The following is a 15,291-nucleotide window of genomic DNA, read 5'->3' as shown; positions in this document are numbered from 1 at the left end:
GAATTTACTGGGAAATGAGCTCTGACAAGGACAGTGATGATGGCATAAAACATCTGGTCAAACTGAGCCCTTTCAAGTTCCAAAAGGTAACAAAATATGATTTATTTTATTCTTCTGTAATTGTTACTCTAATATCAGAGGAGTTTTACATTATCACGACAGGTAGAGATCCTTCCGTGTTAGATATAGATCCGGGTCGATAAAGACCCGAATATGTAAGAATGATTGGTGAAACAGTCATGCATTTAAGGGTTAAGGCCACTTAATATAGTGGGTCCCTTTTTTTTCCTTAGTTGGTCAGAAAAAAAGTGGCAGATTTGTTACTTACTTGTTCGGATGACATTTTCCAGCAAAAATTCGTATTTTGGTCATACTTCCAAGACTACAATCTGTGATTTCGAAGTACAGTATCCACACTGAAAGCCAACTTTAGATTAATCCACGCTGAGGAGCCGTGCCGATGCACAACCCATGTAAAGATGATAATTCTGTCTGCAACTGCAATTGCAGGTTTCAAACAGAGGTGGCGACAAATAGGCAAAACTTACATATTGCAGCTTTAAATACCAAAAAAAAAAAAAAATTATCCAGTTGCACTGCATGAGCAAATCCTGTTACTTCAGAAATCTTGAATGTTTCAGTCTGTTTGACTATATTTCGGTTTATTAAGGAGAGAATTTCAGGATACCAAATCAAGCTGTTACTTTTCTTCATTTTCTTATTTCATGTTCAGATCTCTGGTGTAACGGTAGGGTGTCTTTTTCTCATTAGCAATTGTGTGATCTTGAAATGCAGTTGTTCAGTGCCACAAATTAAGGGCACTATTAGGACATCCAAACTGGCAAACCTTCATGGTCTAATGAGAATATATAGACTTTAAAAGTTTTAAAGAGGGTATTATATTATTTAAAAAAAAAAAAGATTTTTGCATTTTAAAGCAAAAAGATTCTTTGAATGGCTATAAGCTTTCATTCGAGCAACATGGGGTCTTTTTTTAAATTGTGCTTGAAAATGATTCTAGTTTCATTCTGGCTCTACATAAGTTCCCAACTTCATAATTAAAAAAAGTTACACTCTTTTAGAATTCATAACAAATATTCAATAGATATTTATGTTATAAGCTTTTTATGCACACCTGGACTCAATAATATTGAGCATCTTCTTGAATTTAATGAATTGAAAGAGATTTATAGTCTTGATTATTTGAGTTTACAGAGAAATGTAGTAGTTCTGAATACAAGGTTGAATTGATTTGCCTTTCGTCTTTATGGTTAGTTTATGCAGCACTGCATCAGTCCACCAATCAACTAATCTGACAATTTCAACTACACTGATTAGAGACTCTTCCAGAGGCATTTTACATTCATGAAATTCTCTGTGGTTAGAAGATATTAAATTCAAATTATTAACAGGCGATAGCCTTGAAAATTTCCAACAACTTGGCGAATTTGAAAAACGATTGAGATAGGAACAAGTTCATCATGCCACAAATGACTTCAACTCAAAAAGTTTGTGGCGAAGGGCACTCACAGAACCTTTTAGTGTAATTTCAACCCTTGTTCGACAGCACTTTGCCATTTCCCATTATGATGTACTTTTCAAACATCAAACAGTTTACCTCTGATAACCGCTTTCATTTCCTCGTTCTGTTTGATCAGCCGTTTCTCTAATTTTCTCTGTCTCCAAGTGTTTTATGACCTTCGATAATCACAGTGTATTTAAACAAGGTTGTCTGGACGGCTCTCTCCTGATTAACACATCATCACATTGTTTTGTTAGGGTATAATTACAAATGTTCACAGCCGTGACACTGGAGGATGTCAAGTACTCCAATCCTGGTGTGTTATCTACCAGACAGAAGGCAGATAGGCAGAAAAATAACCAAAAAGGATAACCCAAATATTTGTGCCTTGCAAAGAATGGATGAATGAATGACTGAATGAATGACTGAATGAATAAATAACATTTTTAGCTGTGGTAGATACGTTTAATTGGGCTAGTAGTGTTGTTGTTGAAGATCAAAAATGATTTTGCTTTATTTCTGGTCTGTTTTGCAACAGCTTTATGAGTAAGAATGACCCGTGAATACTATTAATTTATTACTGTAAGGCCCTTGTCAGCCCTTTTTGATTGTGTGGACCACCACATTCATTTATCATTCAGTTAATAAATATTATCATATTTTTAACTTGTGTAGACTTCAATGGACTTCTGGTCTTTCATTACAGGACCTTGATGAAATGTCATGCCAAACCAGGAAAGTGTGGCCATTTTGTTTCAGTATTTCAAACTCTGAGGACCCTTTTCATTTGGTTTGTAAGTTATGTAAAACATAATATTACAATTATGTGTGAAGGATTTAACATACTTGCTTTCAAACCAAGCCACATGCACCACTTGTCACCATGATGGTAACTCTCCAAAAAAACACATTAACAGAAACTCTTCTAAACTCTTCTAAAAAAAAGTAGCATTTACTCTCCCTTTCGAGTGCCATGGGCAAAGCATGCTGGGAAATAGAAATCCCATCCCAGTTTCAGTTAAACTTAAAGGTGCTAAAGAGGATGTTTTGTTTCATACATTTTTGCAATATTACTTGAAACTGTTTTTACTAACTGATAAAAGACTATTTATTAGGTGCACTGAAAGGAATAATATTAATATACATCATCTATGCACGAGGTAGGGCCTTAAAAACATCAGCCAATCATTTACGCGATCATCGTGTAAACGATTGGCGCTCTGGTTTGTCAATCACTGCCATTACGTTCCTTGTGAGAGACGTGCGCGGTTGCGCGCTCCAGTAACTTTCCACACTCCACAGGCGCCGCATGCAATGTTTTTGTCAGGAGACAGGAGTAACAACTGCAGATTATGAGTTACCTGCGGTGAGTCCGACATAATGAATCCACTAACACGACACAGCGAATACTGGTGGTAAACACTCGTGTTCCAATATTCGTGCACGAGTTTTGGGAGGCGTTCCCTCGAAATCCCTTCTTACGCATGCGCTCATTTCAAAAACTCACTAGCAGTCTTTGGTTTCTCAGTCGACGAAAAGATCCTCTTTAGCACCTTTAAGTTTGTCTAAATTAAAAGAAACAAGTTCATAAAACTCAAAACAATAAAACAGTTCAGTTTACTTAAAATATATCAGTTATATGAACTTGAAAGAAAAAGAAAGTGCTAAATACTCAAAGAAGTTAATTTGACTTAACTAATTTGTTCAATTTAAGTTTGTCCTACTCAAACTAATTAATTATTTTGAGCGTTAGGGTTTACAGTGCACGGACGATGGAAATCCTCTACATTTTGAACTCCATCCCCCCTTGAAATTCACTCCCTGGGCTCAGTCCCCACTATATTTATACAGTGCTAATTGTGTGCTGTAATCGGTAAGGACATTTTTTTTTCTAGGAATTATTCTTGTTCGTGTATAACCATGGACTTCTCATTTTGGGGACAGACTCATAAACGGCCTCAGTGCTAAGATTAGTTAAAAGTGAGAAAAGTGGAGCCTCTTCCATCATGAGGAGTTTGTAAATAAAGCATTATCTTTCATGTCCACAGTGAATAGGCCACAAGTAAAGTAACTAAACTAAAAAGTATATGCTTGTCACCCATAATAATTAACTTAGAGTACGGTGATGAATGCACACAATAATATTATTGGCTTTGAGTAGAGAATGCCAACCATGTGCTTCTGAATCATTCATAAGAGCCTCTGTTCGTCTGCAGTTTGTTAAATTTAATTAGAATTTACATGCTCGTTGTAATCTCCAGCAGAATTGCTTTGGATCCCAAGGTAAGGAAATTAAAGCAAAGAGCAAATTCAATATATTTTTTTCTTGGTGAAGTGCAGGTATTTCTTTTCATCTACAATTGCTTAAGAACATAAGCATGACAACTCTCAGTGATCAAAGAGAGCTCTTGAGGTGCATGATAACATGAGTATTGACACTTATGAGGTCTACACATTACTTCTTTTGCCAGAAAACCAAATACTGTTGGTGAGATGAAAGAAACAGCAGAGTATGTGCTTTGTTTGATCCGGTCTTCAAATTATTACAGTAAGTTCATAATATAGTTATTAAAGTTTGAATTTAACATAATGTTCTTTATAGTGTGAAAAAGTTTAGGTCAGAATCAAATTGTTTTAGTATCCATTTAAAGACTGTTAGATCAGCTATACTGAGTTAACGTTAACTGAAATGTACAGTATTTCTTGTGACTCTCTTGTGTGTTCCTGATTCATACCAAGATCCACCTATCAAGGCTTAATACTACTCCCAAATGTGTCAAGCTGCCTTTCTGACAGCAGCATATTATAATTATTAATTTAATAATTTACCCACTTTATACAGGAACTGTATTACATGGATGGAACTGTAACTTATCAGCTCGATGTGTCTACCTCTGGCACTTCCTTTCTTCAATACTGTAATTTGAGAGGAGCAGGTGATTGGACGGCCCATCAGATATTCAGATAAAGTATGTCATCTTGTCACCTGGAGTTGGAGGCCTGCAGGGGTCTGTATTGTCAGGTAAAATCCACTTTCACTGTCTTCCTCCCCTGCAGCAGATTATTACTTCTTTTCTGTGCTGCACTACATGATGGACTGCTTCCGTCAGGATGTGTTTCCAAATGGAAATGTCTCACTTTCTCCTTTTTCATGCATTTTTCATCCCCTTTGTTGCTGAAAAATCTCCTTCTCAATATATTTTTCCATGAATTCGCAAATAAGCTGTTATATATTATAAAAATATAGCTGATGTTAAAATTCATTTTGTCCAAATAAAAAAAAAAAAAAAATACACTGTAAACTAAAACCAATCACTTATTTTATTTTTACATTTAGAGTTAATTTAAGCATCACAACGTTATAATGTACAGTATGAAAAGCTGATTTCACTTTGAGATCTGCAAAAGATTACAGTACATTTCACAATATTATTAAATTATTGGTAACACTTTACAAAAATGTCCTATATTATCTAACAGTGAGCTGCCCAGCCTATACCCCCCCCCCCCAAAAAAAAAATCGCTGTTTGAATATTATTAGGCAGATACTTAAGAGTCTATGGATGGATCATTGTTACAGTGAATATTATGCTTCTAGCATGTTATATGTTTAACAACGGTAATATGTTTTAATATATGTTTTAATATATTTAATACATATGTTTTAATATATATGTTTTAACCCTTAAATATGGAGTATGTAGCTTTTCATTTCTTAAACAACCATGTAGGAAGACATGGTAACACTTTAGAATACTGATCCTTCATTAATGAATAACTACACAGGAACAAATGAATAATGCATTATTAACACTCTAGTAACTACTATTAACTAACAGTAAACTCTGCTTAATGAATTAGTAAGTAATAGTGCTCAGTTAAAGGTGGTAGTTCACTATTAACTAATCAGTAACTACTGTTTTTCATTCCTCACAGAGAACTACTATACAGGTTCATAATTAACATGAATAATGCATAATGTATAATTAATTCTAAAGTGAAGGTCATGGTAACCCACTAGCAATGACTGAAGTATTACTAAATACTTCAGAAGGAATTTCTAATTATTTGAATCAGTATTCTAAAGTGAAAAACATGATAACTCTCTAGTAACTACTGAAGTCTTTGTAAACTTTTGATGTTTTTGTATGTTTTTGTACAGTAATTCCTTATGATATATTTGGTAACACTTAAGTAATTACTAGTGGGTTACTATGATCTTCACTTTAGAATACTGACCCAAATAATTAGTAGTTCCTTTAGAAGGATGTAATAACACTTGAGTAATTACTAGTGGGTTACTATGATCTTCACTTTAGAATACTGATCCAAATAAGAAGTAGTTCCTTTAGAGTTATATAGTAACTCTCGAGTTATTACTATCCAATACTTTACAAAAGTACAGTAGTTACTAGAGAGTTATCATGTTTCTCACTTTAGAATACTGATCCAAATAATTACTAATTCCTTCATAAGTATTTAGTAATACTTAGTCATTGCTAGTGGGTTACCATGACCTTTACTCTAGAATTAATTATACATTATTCATCATTCATATAGTAGTTCTCTGGGAGGTATGAAAAAAAAAAAAAAAAGAAGTTACTGATTAATTAATAGTGAACTACCACCTTTAACTGAGCACTATTACTTACTAATTCATTCATCAGAGTTCCTTGTTAGTTTATAGTTACTAGAGTGTTAATAATGCATTACTCATTTGTTCCTGTGTAGTTATTCATTAATGAAGGATCAGTATTCTAAAGTGTTATCGGAAGACATATTATGGCCATTTTCCAGGATGACAATGTCAAGATTCACCAGGGTTAAAACTGTGAAAGTATGGTTCAGAGAGCATGAAGAATCATTTTCACATTGGCACCTCTGAGTCCAGACCTCACTTTAATTTCATTGAAAGTCTTTGGGATGTGCTGGGGGAAACTTTACAGAGTGTTTGACTCTTGCATTGTCAATACAAGATCTTGACCAAAACATTTATTTCCATTGAGAGGTGCATAATTTTTTGGTCAAGATCTTGTATTGACAATGCAAGAGGTGAGCACTCTGTAAAGTTTCCTCCAGCACATCCCAAAAACCTACACTGAGGTTAAGGTCAGCGCCAGTTCATGTGTGAAGATGATTCTTCATGCTCCCTCCCAACAATTCTTTCACAAATTGAGCCTGATGAATCTTGACATTGTCATTCTGGAATATGGCCATGATACATCTTAATACATGGTTGTTTAAGAAATTAAAAGCTGCACACTCCATCTAGGGTTAAAAGAATCGTTGCCACACATATAACATGCTAGAAAAATAATAATCACTGTAATAATGATCCATCCATAGACTCTTAAGTATTTGCCTATTAAAATCCAAACTTTTTTTTTTTTTTTTTTTTTTTGGCTGGGCAGTGTATGTTACAGTATTTATTAATATTTGTTAAAAATACAACTCTTCATAGTTAGTTCATGTTAGCTCAGGTCCATTAAAAAATATTAACAGATACAACTTTTGATATTACAGTTTTTCTCCATTGGTTTGGCTCATTTCTTGAAACAGAAATTACATTCTCAAAACTCTAAGATCATTTGGCAAACAGTCTTACAGTTCAGCAAAACACTATAGCTCACTTGCAAAAGCTCATATCTCTCCAAAAACTGTTCACTCATGCTTCAAAACTAAATTCCTTTCCATATAAAGAGTCAGTGTCACGGAAATGGCAAAGATCCTTCTCAATTGCTTTGGCTTATTTCTTGAAACAGACCGGACATTCTCAACACTCTTGGTGCTTTTGCCAAAGTAATGTGGATGGTTCGGCACAACACCATGGTTCACCTGCAAAAGCTCATACCTCTCCTAAAACAGTTCACTCAAAATGTTTAGATGTTTTGTCACTATGGCAGAGGACCATTGAAATATCCCTCATGTCCACCTTTCAGTCTTAGTCCGGTCCTTCATTGACAATGGTTACTGTACTGTTTTTTGTCTTGCTAACAGAATACAATTGTGTATAAATCTGAAAAAAAAAAAAGAAATAGGATTTTAGGGTAAGAGTAGCCTCCAAGGTTTGACATCACACATTGCACTCATACTGCCAAGGAAATTGTAACCATTATCATTCACACACATAAAGTAACTTCCATACATCAGAGTAAAAAGAAAATGTATACAGAATAATATACTGTAATATAAACACACAAACAAAAAATAATGAAAATTATATGCAGCCTACGGTGCTGTAAATAAAGCTGGAGTTCTTCACTGGTAGCTCATTTCCTTCCAATGCCATTATTCTCAACAATAGCGTAAAAAAAGAAAACATCAAATCAGTCATTCAGAAGAGTCACACACAGTTACAGACAATTACATAGGATTTTTCTATGTTCTCCACAAGTTCAATATACTACTGGCCACTACTCCAGTGGTTCCAAACCTGGGGTACATGTACCCCTATGCAGAGGTACTACAGGGGGTATTTGACAGAAAGGGGAGGGGGGAAATCATCAATGACTAGACTTATTGAAATGTTAGAGTAAAACTCACAGCATTAGATAGACTTACATGGGAGGCACTAATTGCAGCTCTTTGACCCTTTTTCTTATTGTATGTTATATTCTTCAAAATAAGGATTGTAATGATGAAAAGTCAGATAAGTCAAATACTTTCATACCTGGATACACAAATCAGGTAAAGTGGGTACTGAAGCCAAAAAAAGTTTGGGAACCACTGCTTAATTGTAAAAAGGTTATAATGATGGATAACCAGTAACTGACTTACATGGTACATGTTAGTCAAGTTCTAGTTTCACCTGACTGTCAATTGCTGTAATACGTTTATCAAATGATCCAAGGATTCATATATGGTATTCATGGTATTATGTTCTTGACTAATTTTGACAATTGAACAGACTGTTTTGCATACGATGACTTATACAATGAAATGACGCCAACACGTTTTGGAGAATCAACAATCAGTTTAGATCAACAAGATCTATTCACTTGGAAATTGTGCTAAATGTAGGCTACCTGTACTTAATCATTTGCAAAGATGTACTGAGACATTGAGACATGTACTTAGAAACTTGCAATTTGATGAAATTAAAATCAGTTCTGTTGTGAACAATTGCCAAGTGGTTTGGAGGTTTGTCCATGTTGTTTTGAGAATGTAATTTCTGTTTCAAGAAATGAGCCAAACCAATGGAGAAAAACTGTAATAATGTATTCTAAAAAAAAATCTGCATCGTTTCAAACCATGTTTGGGACAAATATGGACAAACCCAAACGTTGGTTTAAAAAATGTAATTTAAAAAAAAATGTAAACCAATGGTTGGGTTTGTCCATATTTGACCCAAACTTGGGTTGAAACAGCCCAGGATATTTTTAGAGTGTGATTAATAAATACTTTAGATGGAAACTTATTATAAAGTGTAACCAAATTATTGGTGTTTTTGAAATGTTTAGTGAGCATTGGATGATGACAAAGATCATCTAAATGAAAAATTAGAAGATAATAAGCATGTACGATTAAATTTCCGATATCAACCAATACAATGATTTGAAACAAATCTCTAACATCATTTGGTAGCCCATTAGTTACAGGGAGATGTTGCAGACGTTTCAAATGTGTCATGTCTGTCTTAGATTGGCATTCATTCATAGGAAACCATAAGAAGAAGAAGAAAAAACGGCTCTCTGGATAATAAAAGACGTAATGGTCTATCCAGGTCAATGTGTCAGCCTGGAGACTCCACTAGAAGACTCATTGTTTTCCATTAAACAGGGTAACAAGACAAGACCCATCCCTCACTCTAAATTTAATCTCAGATGGCATCCGTTACAGCTCTTCCTTGGACCAAGAATGCTGAGGACATCCTATCTGCAATCTTTTTGAAAGACGTTTCAAGACCGAAGGCTGAAAGATCAGGTTTCAGCGAGGGGATAAGAGATGATTTACACATGACTGGGGCAATACGTTTATTGAGGTGAGCCTGTGCTTTTGGAGGAAGATGATATTTATTGCCAGCATATTGCACCAGCAAATTTCTTTGACAAAAGGGTTGAGAGAAGTCAATGGTGCAATGGAGAATAGAAGCAATGGTTTCAGTTTAACCTGTATTAGAGGGATTTCTATGGTGAAACTACAGAGATAGGTCAACAATACAGTTTACTTTGAATACATGTGTACTAAATGAATTGATTTAAACACAAAGGCCATAAAATTTTAATTGTACTGTGTTTTTAAACATATGATATGTCATTAAAGTTCAAACATTTGAACTGAAATATATAAATACAGACGGATGGACAATACAAAGCAGGTTGAAAATCGGCAAAGTTACACTGTTGTTTAAATGGATGGATGGATGGATGGATGGATGGATGGATGGATGGATGGATGGACGGATGGATGGAGGGACGGATGGACGGACAGATGGATGGACAGATGGAAAAACAAATAGATAGATAGATAGATAGATAGATAGATAGATAGATAGATAGATAGATAGATAGATAGATAGATAGATAGATAGATAGATAGATAGATAGATAGATAGATAGATAGATAGATAGATAGATAGATAGATAGATGACTAAAATCCTCACACCTCAGTAATCTACCACTGGATCCTCCTACCTGTTTGTCTTTGTTAATACCGTAATGCCATTGAGCTGATCTGGGATTAGAGAGCATTCACCTGGGCTGATGGGAAATGGGTATTTGAGGCTAAGCTGTGAACAAAACAGTGTGATGGATCCTGCCCTGATGCTTGAACGTAAGCCTGCATGCTGATACTTCAGCAATTTTCTCCCCACGAAAGCCAATGTTTTGTTCTCAACTCTTGACAAGCCTGGACTTATTATAGGAAATATTTATATTAACAGAGACAGATGGAGGGCAAAGGGAATATGAGTGAATAAAAGCTTTATGGTGCAGTAAGAAAATTTGGAAACGCACACACTTTTGTATAACTTGCACAGAGCCAAGCTTTAATGAATGGTAAACATTGGATTGGATTGGAAACAATGGAAAGCATTGGATTCATTGTAATATGGCTAATAGAGAACAGCACTTTCTCTTCCATTTTATATGAAGGACATCCTTTCATTCAAATAGAAATGTATTTAAGACAAATTTCTGTACTACTTTAAGTTACATTCAATTGAGCTTTTGTAGCATTATATATACACTAAATGTCTAGGTCACACAGAGAAGTTGTCAAAATAACTGTACTGTAAATGATGAAAATGAAAAGCTCAGTTACATATTTTAAAACCCTTATAAATGAATTGATAATACTATCATCAGAAATAATTATCAGATCATTTTTATTATTTTTATTTATTTATTAATATTAACAATATAATATAATTTTATTATACAATTATTATTTAATCGTAATTCAGGAAAAGTGTATTAAAAAAAAATCTGGTTGTTATTACTGGGAAAAGTTTGGCGTCAGTAAGATTTTTTTTAAGAAGTTCATATTTTTATTCACTGAGGATGCATTACATTTGATCAAATGTCATTTATAATGATACAATACATTTTGCTGTTCTTTTTAACTATGTATTCATTGAACAATTCTTTTTAAAGGTGCCCTAGAACCAGTTTTTACAAGATGTAATATAAGTCTAAGGTCTCCCCTGAATGTGTCTGTGAAGTTTCAGCTCAAAATACCCCATAGATTTTTTTTAATAAATTTTTTTAACTGCCTATTTTGGGGCATCATTAACTATGCATCATTAACTATCTGATTCAGGCTGTGGCCCCTTTAAATCTCACACTCCCTGTTCCCCCGAGCTCTCGACTATAATACAGTGCATTTACAAAGTTCACACAGCTAATATAACCCTCAAATGGATCTTTACAAGATGTTCGTCATACATGCTGCATGCATGCTTCGATCATGTGAGTATAGTATTTATTTGGATGTTTACATTTGATTCTGAATGAGTTTGATGCTGTGCTTCATGGCTAAAGCTAACATTACACACTGTTGGAGAGATTTATAAAGAATGAAGTTGTGTTTATGAATTATACAGACTGCAAGTGTTTAAAAATGAAAATAGCGACGGCTCTCTTGTCTCCGTGACTACAGTAAGAAATGATGGTAACTTTAACCACATTTAACAGTACATTAGCAACATGCTAATGAAACATTTAGAAAGACAATTCACAAATATCACTAAAAATATCATGTTATCATGGATCATGTCAGTTATTATTGCTCCATCTACCATTTTTCGCTATTGTTCTTGCTTGCTTACCCAGTCTGATGATTCAGCTGTGCAGAGATCCAGACATTAATACTGGCTGCCCTTGTCTAATGCCTTGAACATGGACTGGCATATGCAAATATTGGGGGCGTACATATTAATAATACCGACTGTTACGTAACAGTCGGTGTTATGTTGAGATTCGCCTGTTCTTCGGAGGTCTTTTAAACAAATGAGATTTACATAAGAAGGAGGAAGCAATGGAGTCCATGTACTGAACTCTTCTTATTCAACTATGCCAAGGTAAATTCAAATTTTGATTCTAGGGCACCTTAAAAAAAAAAAAATTGTATCGCAGTTCCCATGAAAATATTAAGCAGTACAACGGTTTTCAACATTTATAATAAGAAAAAATGTTTTGTTGTTGTTGTAGTTTTGGCAACAACTCGGCATATTTGAATGATTTCTGAAGGATCATTCAATGAAACTGGAATAAACTGCATTTTAAAATATATTAAAATAGAAAACAGTTATTTTAAATTGTACTCATTTTTCACCTTTTTTTTTTTAAACATACCACCGTCCCACTTTTCTCTTTTTTTCTCAATTTACACATCTCATTAAAACATTACATACACAAATTGTAATCATCATGCCTCATGTTCTGACATTATATTTCAACTCTTATCATTCCCTATCCTCCTAACTCTTCTAATCTTTAAAATGTACAGACATCCTGGATAAGGTATCTGCCATAACATTATCTCTACTAGCCACATGCTGTATGACTAAGGTATATGTCTGCAAAAAGAGACTCTTAAGGAACAACTTCAAAAAAAGGGCTTTTCACACTTGAAATTGTTAAGCCTGGGTCTTTCTAAATTATCTTGTTTCACGTTTCACACTGCTCAAAATTTACCCAGGATTAACAATTAATCCTAGATATTCGTAAAATGGCGTTTCACATTGTACATTCCCAAACCCTGGCTTAACATTCTTATTTGAATATTTGTGGTGTCAGTGTCTTTGATTGGACAAACACAGCACACAACCTGTTTACGTAGCTTTAGCATTGTGCATCCTTGATTGCCGACTATACAATGAAGTTTAAACTGAATGGACATTTCGGATAAAGGTAAGAATTAAAGTTTTCTTCTTCACTCCAATTTTCTGTCAGCATTTGACTTTTTTCCTCTCAAATGCTGAATTTACTGCATATATACAATACACATGACTGTCCAAAGCAAGAAATATGAGTATGTGATTGGTTGTCTGTTGCTAAGCATCTAGCTGTAACATTCTAACACTGCATCATTTCACACTGTCCAAGTTTGGCTCTGCAATTCTGGGTTTACACCGCAAAAGCAGTGCTAACCCTGCTCCGGAGCTGGATTTCATAACCCTGGGTAAAAATCAGTGCTAACCCCACATCTAAATTACAAGTGTGAAATGTTCCTTTACCCGGGGTTAAAAGCGGTGTTAAACCGGGGTTAAGTGCAGTGTGAAACGCCCTAAAGTGGCAAACAGCCAAAACCAGTGCCAGAGCCTATTTCTTAATGGTGGAATACACTCTCTCATGTTTATTCAGCTTCTTGGAAAAATACACAACAGGTCTATCAACACCAGACTCATCTGGTTGAAACAAAACAACTCCCACTCCTCACAGGCATCAACAGCCAGCTTAAATGGTTTTCTGAAATATGGAGCAACAAGAACAGGTGGACATGCTGGAACAGCCTTAATCTAACCAAATGCCTTAGCACAGTCATCAGACCAGACATAACATAATCAAATTCTTTCTCATGCCTCCTACAAGAGACTATAGAGTATATATCCTGTGGTGCACATTGGCTGTTTAAAAGGTTATTTTACCCAAAAAATGAAAATTCTGTCATTAAGTACTCACCCTCACGCCGTTCCAAACCTGTAAGACCTTCATCATCGGAACACATATTAAGATACTTTGATGAAATCCGAAAGGTTTTCTTATCCTCCATTGAAAGCAACAAAATTAGTACATTCAGTGTCCAGAAAGGTACTAAAGACATTGTTAAAACCGATTTTTAAAAGACATTGATTTTTCCTCCTCCCTGTCAGTCTGTTAAAAAGCTGGCGCAGTGCTGTGTTTCCATGTTTATGTCTGAACGCCAGCTCATTCACAATTCAATTCTATTTATCTATATAGCACTTTTCACAATACATATTTTTACAAAGCAGCTTTACAGGGAGTGCATGTCAACATTACAATTTCAAGTAATCTGTTATCAGAGTTGACTGTGTCCAAATTATGTCATTTCAGAAATGTACATATATAATCATGCAGCTAACAATGTAATTATTTTAGGCAATTTAATTTAGTCACTATTAAGAAATTTAATTTTAAGGTAGAAACAATGAGCTCATGGAAGTAATGAATACATGATAATAATAATTAGGATATATACTGTAGCAATATTTGGAATGTGCATGTTGAATCAGAGTTTGCGTCATCTGAAGTCATTATTGGCGGGCTCCTGTATCAGTATCACACACATGCCTGCTCACATGCAGAGGCCGCCATTCGGGCATAGAACCTGGAAGCTGCAATGAAAATAGTGTAGCAGAGGAAAGATGAATTTGTTTAATAAAGTTGTCATTTTTATTTTGTTTTTGCACACAAAAAAGTATTCTTGTCGCTTCATAAGATTAAGGTTGATCCATTGTAGTCATGTTAACTATTTTAACAAAGTTTTTAGTACTTTTCTGGACAATGAATGTGCTCTCGGATTTCATCAAAATATCTTAATTTGTGTTCTGAAGATGAACGAAGGTCCTACGGGTGTGGAACGACATGAGGGTGAGCAATTAATGATAGAAATTTCATTTTTGGGTGAACTAACCCTTTAAGGGTTAAGGTGAAGATTGGGGGAGAAAAAGTTTTTTTTGCCTAGAAGTTCCAATAATGCGTTACTCCCAAATAATGTTGGGGTGGTGGAATAAAATGTGTGAAAACTAGACTGTTCTATATATCACTTTTTTTTTTTTTCTTTTTTTTTTATTGTTTGCTATTTACAGTATCTCTTCATTTGTCCTTAATTGTGACATGATCAAACAATTGATGGGTATACTTTCAAACCCACTAAAAATCCCCAACATACTACCTGCATCAAAATTTATATTGAATGTGCTAAACTTTCTTTCACTAAATACAGATCATTTTAGAGCACATTACCTTGTTCTTAATTGCAATCAGTAAATAATTGTTCTAGGAGGTGTCAGTGTAGCTCTTGAGGGTAAGAATTATGACACGTTGCGTTGCATGTGTAATCATAACACATTTCAATCAGTCTTTCTCTAGCCACCTTAATCAGCAGTTTAACTAGAACCTTGGGCCCCTCCAGCCATAAATCAGGATTCACCAGGAACCTTAATTCAACACGTAGAAGCAGTAGATTCTCTGACCTCCACATGGTCTTATAAAAGACCCAATGTCATCCGCTCTTTCACTGAGTGAGAGGGAATGAGTTTGGTTGCAGTAATTTCTTGAAAGTTGACAAGTTTATTGTGTTGTGA

The sequence above is a fragment of the Chanodichthys erythropterus genome, chromosome 6 (genome assembly GCF_024489055.1).
Source record: "Chanodichthys erythropterus isolate Z2021 chromosome 6, ASM2448905v1, whole genome shotgun sequence".
Classification (NCBI taxonomy): domain Eukaryota; kingdom Metazoa; phylum Chordata; class Actinopteri; order Cypriniformes; family Xenocyprididae; genus Chanodichthys; species Chanodichthys erythropterus.
The sequence above is the reverse complement of the archived record's forward strand: the minus strand, read 5'-3'. Positions refer to the sequence as shown.